Source organism: Nuphar pumila, chromosome 15, assembly GCF_984573655.1.
Source record: "Nuphar pumila chromosome 15, dmNupPumi1.hap1.1, whole genome shotgun sequence".
Classification (NCBI taxonomy): domain Eukaryota; kingdom Viridiplantae; phylum Streptophyta; class Magnoliopsida; order Nymphaeales; family Nymphaeaceae; genus Nuphar; species Nuphar pumila.
The window spans coordinates 38,916,293-38,923,914 of NC_143263.1; positions in this window are offsets into that span (position 1 = coordinate 38,916,293).

Here is a 7,622-nt window from a genome sequence, read left to right on the forward strand (position 1 = left end):
GTCGCCGTTTAGTACCGGCGGATTGGCGACGGAATATAGCGCTCGTTATTCCGTCGCAATTAGCGACGGACCTGGCGACAGAATAATTCTGTCGCCAGTTAGCGTCGAAATATTTGCGACGTAAGCATACTGTCGCCTCGTTGTCGCTAATCCGTCGCTAACCATGTTAGCGACGGATTAGCGACGGAATGTGGTCGTCGCTAATCTACTGCTTTGTTGTAGTGTATAGTGTGGACAATTGTTAATTAATTTTTTTCTTAAGAAGAAGTCATATCAGCAGCCACATCACCTCTTTGGATCTCACTTTAACTCAAAAAACTCTAATTGATTGGATATGGTGGCATTTTGATCTTGAAGCAATGGATTAGACCTTTTCTCTGAGTTTTAGACCATAATAGTTGAACATGAGACAATAACCCTTGAGCTTAAGGAGTAAAAATTGCAAGATTTTCAACAAAAGAAAAGAAATCCAATAACAAAGATGCCTACAAAAGTTATATAAAAAACTAAAGTCTCTTCTCTTGCTTGTTTGAGACTGATGGTTGGTCATCAGCAATACTCTTGTCTCCAGGGAACTCTCATGTGAAACAAGTTGCTTATCTTATTCTGGCAAAGCGAACACAACATATCATTGAGCACTATCAATAGATCAACATGACCTTGGCTCAAAGTAGTCGTAACCCTCGAGTAAGGAAGCTTTTAGACAAAATGTCTGCTAATTCAACCCTCACAAATATTGCATTGTCTCTATCTTTGGATTTTTCTCCTGTGAAGAGAATCTTAGTTTTAACTAAATTAAATTTTGAGCATGTCGACTCCTTTCTTATCAATTGAGCTTTGCACGCTTGATAACCGAGCGGGGCATATGTTGACACCCAATTTTTTTCGGTCCCCAACTAACATAAACATTAGCCGCGACATAGTAGAGTTACCTCGATGAATCATAAAAAATGAGATTGTTTGTTCACACTTTAAAGACTTTTGAACATGAACTTGAAGTATGAGGCTTCTTATACAAGGAGAGACACTTGACAAAGGACCTTTGGCGTAAGGTTGATCAACATTTCAGGTGTGATACCTTCAAATCATTAGAGAGAGAACCCATTTTCATAAAACCACATAAAATATTTTAAGCATATTTTAAAGCATTTTTTGCCAAAATCTGGTATTTAGTTTTTAAGACTGCATTCTCCAAGTATTTTCATATAAATTAGAGGTTTGAAGCTTTTTAACCAAACAAAAATCACTTCGATCCGACTTCAATATGAAAAGTTATGAGTAAAACAAGTTTTGTTTTGAGGAAATAGTTTTAAAGTCAAGACCTATTTTAAACATATTTTTGACTAATCAAATTGCTAAATTTGACTTCTCACCCGAAACATATTTTGTAGAGGAGCACGTCAGGTTTGTCGATCAGATTTACAGTTAGAATTTAACGAACAAATTACCAAACAATACACAATGTAAGGACCCTAGGTCAGCATGGCTGAAACCTACTGACAGAGTCTCATTCCTTTATGTGTCTTTTTAAAGAGATAAAATTAGCGTGGGGGATTCCCAACCCTATAAATAGGCTCCCTCACTCTCATTTGCTTCCCATCTTTGAATGATTTTTGAATCTTCAATATTGTCTCATCTAAGTCCCTTTGGTTACTCCTTTTCAGAATTGTTCCATAAAAAAAATGTCCCTTTTTTGGAAGATTTGTGGGCTTTGAGATCTTGGGTGAGAAAAACTTTCCTTGATTCCCAAATCTCTCTCTTCTTGAAGTGTCTTATAACCTATGTAACCTTCAACTTTTGAGGAGGGGGCTCCAAGGTAATTTTTTATTTCTTTTTAATTTCCATTAAGAATTTTATTTTCTTGCATTCTTGGGAATCTTTTTTTCAAGATTTTGGCTTCAACCAATCAAATCTCGCCACATCATTTATGGACAGATTTAGATCTCTGAATCTTGAATATGTAGAACCAAGGTCATATTCACCAAAAAAACTTATAAATAGGGACCCCCACTCTCTAGTTCAACATTTATAACCTAAGTAAAGAAACTCTATGCACCTACCATTCAACCTAGCTTTCTAGAGCCCAACACCCAGACTCTACCCATGTGAGTATAGCTCAATTGAGCCCACCTAGCCTAGTATAGATCTAGATCCTCTATCTCAAAGTGTTGTCAGAGTCTCCTTGCACTCATATACATTATAGGAAAACGCTACCAAGTTTGAGGTCATATTGGGCTCTTTTTGTGCTTTGACTTCTTTAAATTTTATTAGAAGTGTGAATTTTCCTAATTTTAGCATATTTGTTTGTGTTTTTGTGTTTTTCCAAGCCTTGGTAGTGGCTCACACCATCAAGCCCATTTGTTTTAGGACCCACATACAAGGTACAATCATTCATAAACTAAAGCTCAATTGTTGAGATTACCTGAGTTCGACGTGATGTGATACATAGATCTGGAGTCTCAGAACCAGGTCTGGTCGTGAGAGCTTGATATCTTCATTGCTGCAAGAGCCTAAGGAACGTCTTCAGGTTGATACACTTCATTGAACCTACACTAACAATTCAAGGCATTATGGTTGGGAATTCCACAAATTTGGCATATGACTTTTTGTTGATACCCATTTTTTTTTAAGTCCCCAAACCAACTTTGATTGTGAGTCCTCAACACCAAGTCATGCCATGACTCATCAAAATTCGAGATATGTTCATTTACATTTCTCGGTCACACGAAACCTCTTTATCTTAGAATTTTCAATTTAAGATCCATTTTCATAAGTAGGAGAACCCTTTTCCCCACCCTACCATTTTACAAACGGGCTCGAGACACTGCCACCATGCTTGGATCATCGCGAGAAAGGGGTTAGGATTTTCAAGAAACCTGAGTAAGTTTCCCTCTCTCTCTCTCTTGTACTTTCCTTACTTTCTTTAATTTTCTTAGAAAATCTAGGTTGTTTGCATACGTTGTAATTGAGAACACACATTTTTTAGATTGGAGTTCGCTTGGGTGGGTCCACCATCCAAACTTATTTCACAAGTGTACTTTCCAAGGTTTACGAAAGCTCAAGAAAGCATTTTACAGGTAAAGATCTCAACCTTGATTGAGTCATCCCTTACCACTAGAGAAAAAATACTCAATCTCGTACCAAGCAAGCAAATCCCATCACCATTTGAAAATAGATGCGATTTTTACAAAAAAAATTCTAAAAATCTTTTTAAATCTTTAAAAACCCTTGTTGATCAATTTTCTCATCAACAAAGGCAAAGTAAGAAACAAATTAGAAATTAGTAGAAAACGACACACATATCCAAGATATCAAAGATACATGAAGCTTGAAGCATTGAGGAAGCATGAGCATAACGACACATAAAAGTTACAGTTAAAACTTGCGTTGTTAGATGAATTTTATGCATTTTTATCAGCAATATTAATCGTATAAATTATAATAAATGTGTTTAATGAAATTCTTTTAATACGAGAAAGACAACTATAACATAAAGAAATCATTTTCTCGTCGGACAAGCTAGTTTTCCCATTCTTTACGAGCGAACTTCTTGCAAAGTTTCAAATGTAAAAGAAGCACGAGGTTTCATGCTTCCACGTGTACGCGAGCGCTATTTCTCAGCTTCGTCTTTGGGTCAATTCTTGAAAATGCATTACTTTTGTGCATGTGGCAGCACCAAAATGCAGGACTGATTCTTGAGGTGCTACTATGAGTTGCCTCGTTATTCTTTTGCACTAACAAATATTAGGCTTATTATTATTATTATTATTTTTTATGACGAAGAACCCTAGCCGAAGCGAGAAAAACTCCGAGTGGGACCTCACGACCACCTTGCCTTATATGGCCCACCTCTGAAAGCAATATTAGACTCATTATCGTTCACTACTTTTGCCTAGAAATTTTGTTGGTGTTGAGAATGGTGGCCTTGTCAGTTCCAATATTAGCTCTCCCTTTGACTTTATCTCTAAACTTCCTCTCAAGAAAAGGACAAAGATAAACCTGTTCCACCATAATTTGTCCCCTAGACACTCGGGCCTAGGAGTTCAAGTGGGTCGGATTTTGTGGGATCTTCGAACTGAATCCAACATACTATTACTGGATTATTGGATATAGATACAAAAATTAGATCAGAATGTATATTCAAATCGGTTTTATGATCAGACACTTTTTTCAATTCAGATCAGCATTTTCGATCAGATCTGCATTAATCCTAACCAATTTTAAATGTAAACCATTTGTTTTCAACCTTTACTCTCCCGATACAGTATCAACATTTAAAATCAGATCCATACCCAAAATCTTCTAAACAAGATCTTGTTCATATTAATTTGCGCTTGCTGGCCCAGTCAGGTTACTGATCCTCCCTACTTGGAGCCAATGGTTGAGTAAAGATCCAAAGTAATAGATCCAGAACCGAAGCAGCCAAAAGAAAAGCAGTCAAAATTAGGAAAGGTATCTTCCGAGTTTCCAAGTGCCTTTTAATTGGAAAGAGAAAAGATTCTTATTCATCGAACCAATAAATTAATACCTTGTTCCCATCAAATACCCACTCCATTAGAATCCAATGTTGACACCAACTCATCAAATTCTATAAAAAAATGAAAAAACGCCTTTCACATTATTCCTTGCATCAAACAAAAAAATAAATAAATAAAAAAGAAGCAAAAGGCAATTAGCTTTATGTGTTAAGAAAATGGAAGAAGAATGTTTTGTCATCTTCAACTCGGACATGCTGATTGCCCAAATTGCGTATGTGGTTTTGGTTATCCATAATATTAGTTTTTTCTTTTTCCTGAATAAATTATGAAAATGAGATATGGTTTTGGTATTGCTAAGCTAAAGGTATTTATAATAAAGAAATGGGATAAGGTTGTTCTCATTTCCTTAGTCCTTACTGGGAGGGCCTTTTCAAACATTCCTCCCCTAAATGATAGTCTCGATTCTCGAAGATGTTGCCAAAGCATATATATATATATATATATATATATATATATATATATTGATAATTAGAGCATGAACTAAGCATTTTTTAAATTTATTTGTTAAATTCAACCCTTACAGCTGTATTCAACATAGTCCATTTGCTACGAACCAATCATGATTTTTTGTTTTTTTGGGATAGGCAAGATGGGGTTAGGCAGATCCCGACTAGATTACAACTAATTTACAAGAAACAGAAGAAACCAATGTTGTTAGTATCTTTATCGGTCCTGAATCATTTGGCAACAGATTCAGCTGTATCGGCCCGATATTCGATACTCAAGTGAATCATTCTGTATCGGCCAAAAATTAATAAAAAATATTACGTATCAGTCATAGCATGACACATATTACAACTATTAGAAAATATTAAAAAAATACATTTTAGTATTTTTATATTTATTAAAAAATAGCAAATTCAGAAGCGAAGCATATTAATTTCTTGCTGATATAATGTGTATCGACTGATACACACCGATGCTAATAACATTTGAAGAAACCACTTAAACTTGGAAGGAGACCAGCCTGGACATAACGGATCTGGGTCTAACCCATTGAGTGACCCGGTTTGACACCATTAGTGGGCCACATAATGGGGAGTTAGTGGATGGGAGTTACATGAATGTGGAGAGACCACGTTCACGTAACTACCTATTTCCCCCATTATATAAGTGGGGTAGGCTGCCATAGGATCTGGGTCTGATCTATTTTTGGGGCCGGATCCATAGGATTTGAATCTACTTGGGCCCAGGTCAAGATCCAGACCTATTAGGAATTCAGGTTTGGATCTAATTCGGGTCTGACCCGGATCGTATGTGGATCGGGTCGAACCTGAATTCTATGGGGTTTGGGTCGATGATCAGATCCGACCCGGTTGAATCAAAACCGGACCTATTTGGTTTCGGGTCTGGTCTGATCCGGTTGAATCGAGTTATGATTCAGACCCATCAGGTATTCGGGTCTGGATCTAATCCGGAAGACTCAGATCTACTTTTAGACTGGGTCAGACCCAGATCCCGTTTGGATGGGTCAGACCTGAATCCTCTTTGAATCTGGCCAGACCCGGATCCTATTTAGATCCATAACAGGGTCCAAACACTATTTGGCTTGAACTGGATCAGAGACCGATACGGCCCTCTCCAAGACCAGTTCAGAGTTGTTTTAGACTGATTTCATTTAGCTTTTCACCAGTCTCTAGATGCTAAGACCCTGTTTTCATAAAATATATAAAGATACAGGGATTTTGGCATACAGTTATAGTGTTTTATGAACTTTTATTCATACTTAACACCGGTTCATAAGGTTCAGAACCAATTTGAACCCTTTGATGACCAGTTCAGGGCCATTTCAAACCGGTTCAAGGTATTTTCAAACTAGTTCCTACTTATGGACCCCAAGTTTTACCCATATGAGCTTGCTTTTGTTATTTTTCATGCTTTATAAAGTGTTTATTGTATAGAAAGCATGACTTATGCATATTAATTTATGTATTATACGTTGGTTAAGTTATGCATGAAATTTTTAAGCATGAATTATGACTAAATTCATGACAATTAGTTTATACATATTAGTTGAAGCATGAACTTGTATTTTATCATGAATATGCATGTATTAAAATGTGTGCATGGGCATACTCCATAATACAAATATATTTTCGGTAAAAGATCTTGATTAACCAATTCATGTAATCACCAAAGTGATCTGAGCCATGTTGATTAAGGATTCTTTAGTCCATATTAAGATTCATTATTATAATTGTGTATGAATTTATGAAACATCGATTCTACCCAAAGGTAGGTTATTGTATTCAAAATTCATGCAGGGTGTAATAGTAGATATGTACTCCAGCCAATGAAGCATGTTTGTACCCAAAGGTACAGTGTTGAATTGCCTTTGATTACATGATCTACTAGTTTCACCAACTGAAGTCAATTCCTTGAGAATTGAAAAGACAGAGCAACTATGAGTATTGTCGTTTCTACCAAAGTGGAGCGATAATGGATCAACTATACTTGTCTTAGAAAATATGAAAATAAAGGGTCTCAATTTTACCTTTTCAACACGAGTCTCGTCTGAGCAATAATAGTAATGTATTGTTGTTTTCATTCTTTGTTGTATCAGGTTCCTTCCTTATCGACAGTTCTAGTGATATCCTCCATCTAGACGGATCAATTTTTTCTGATTGGAAAGAAATTGTGTTATTTACTTTGGGATATATGGATCTAGATCTGGACCTTAGAATTGATGAACCTTTCGCTCTTACAAAGCAGAGTACAGCCGATCAGAAGGCTGCCTCTGAGAAGTGGGAGCGCTCGAACAGACTTAGCCTATTGCTTTTGCAATCTCGAGTGGCTAAGAATATTCAAGGTGACATTTCTCATTGCAGGACAATGAATTTTTTTTTGGAAGACATTGAGGCTCAATTCATCACTTCTAATAAGGAAAGGGTCAGTACGCTCATATCCAAATTAGTGTCTATGAAATATACAGGCGATAGTCACATCCGACAACATATTTTGGAAATGAGAAATATTGCGACTCAACTGAATGACATGAAGTTCGCTACCTCTGACTCCTTGGTTCATCTAATCTTAACCTCATTACCTATTGAGTATGGACCCTTTAAAATCTTCTACAATACA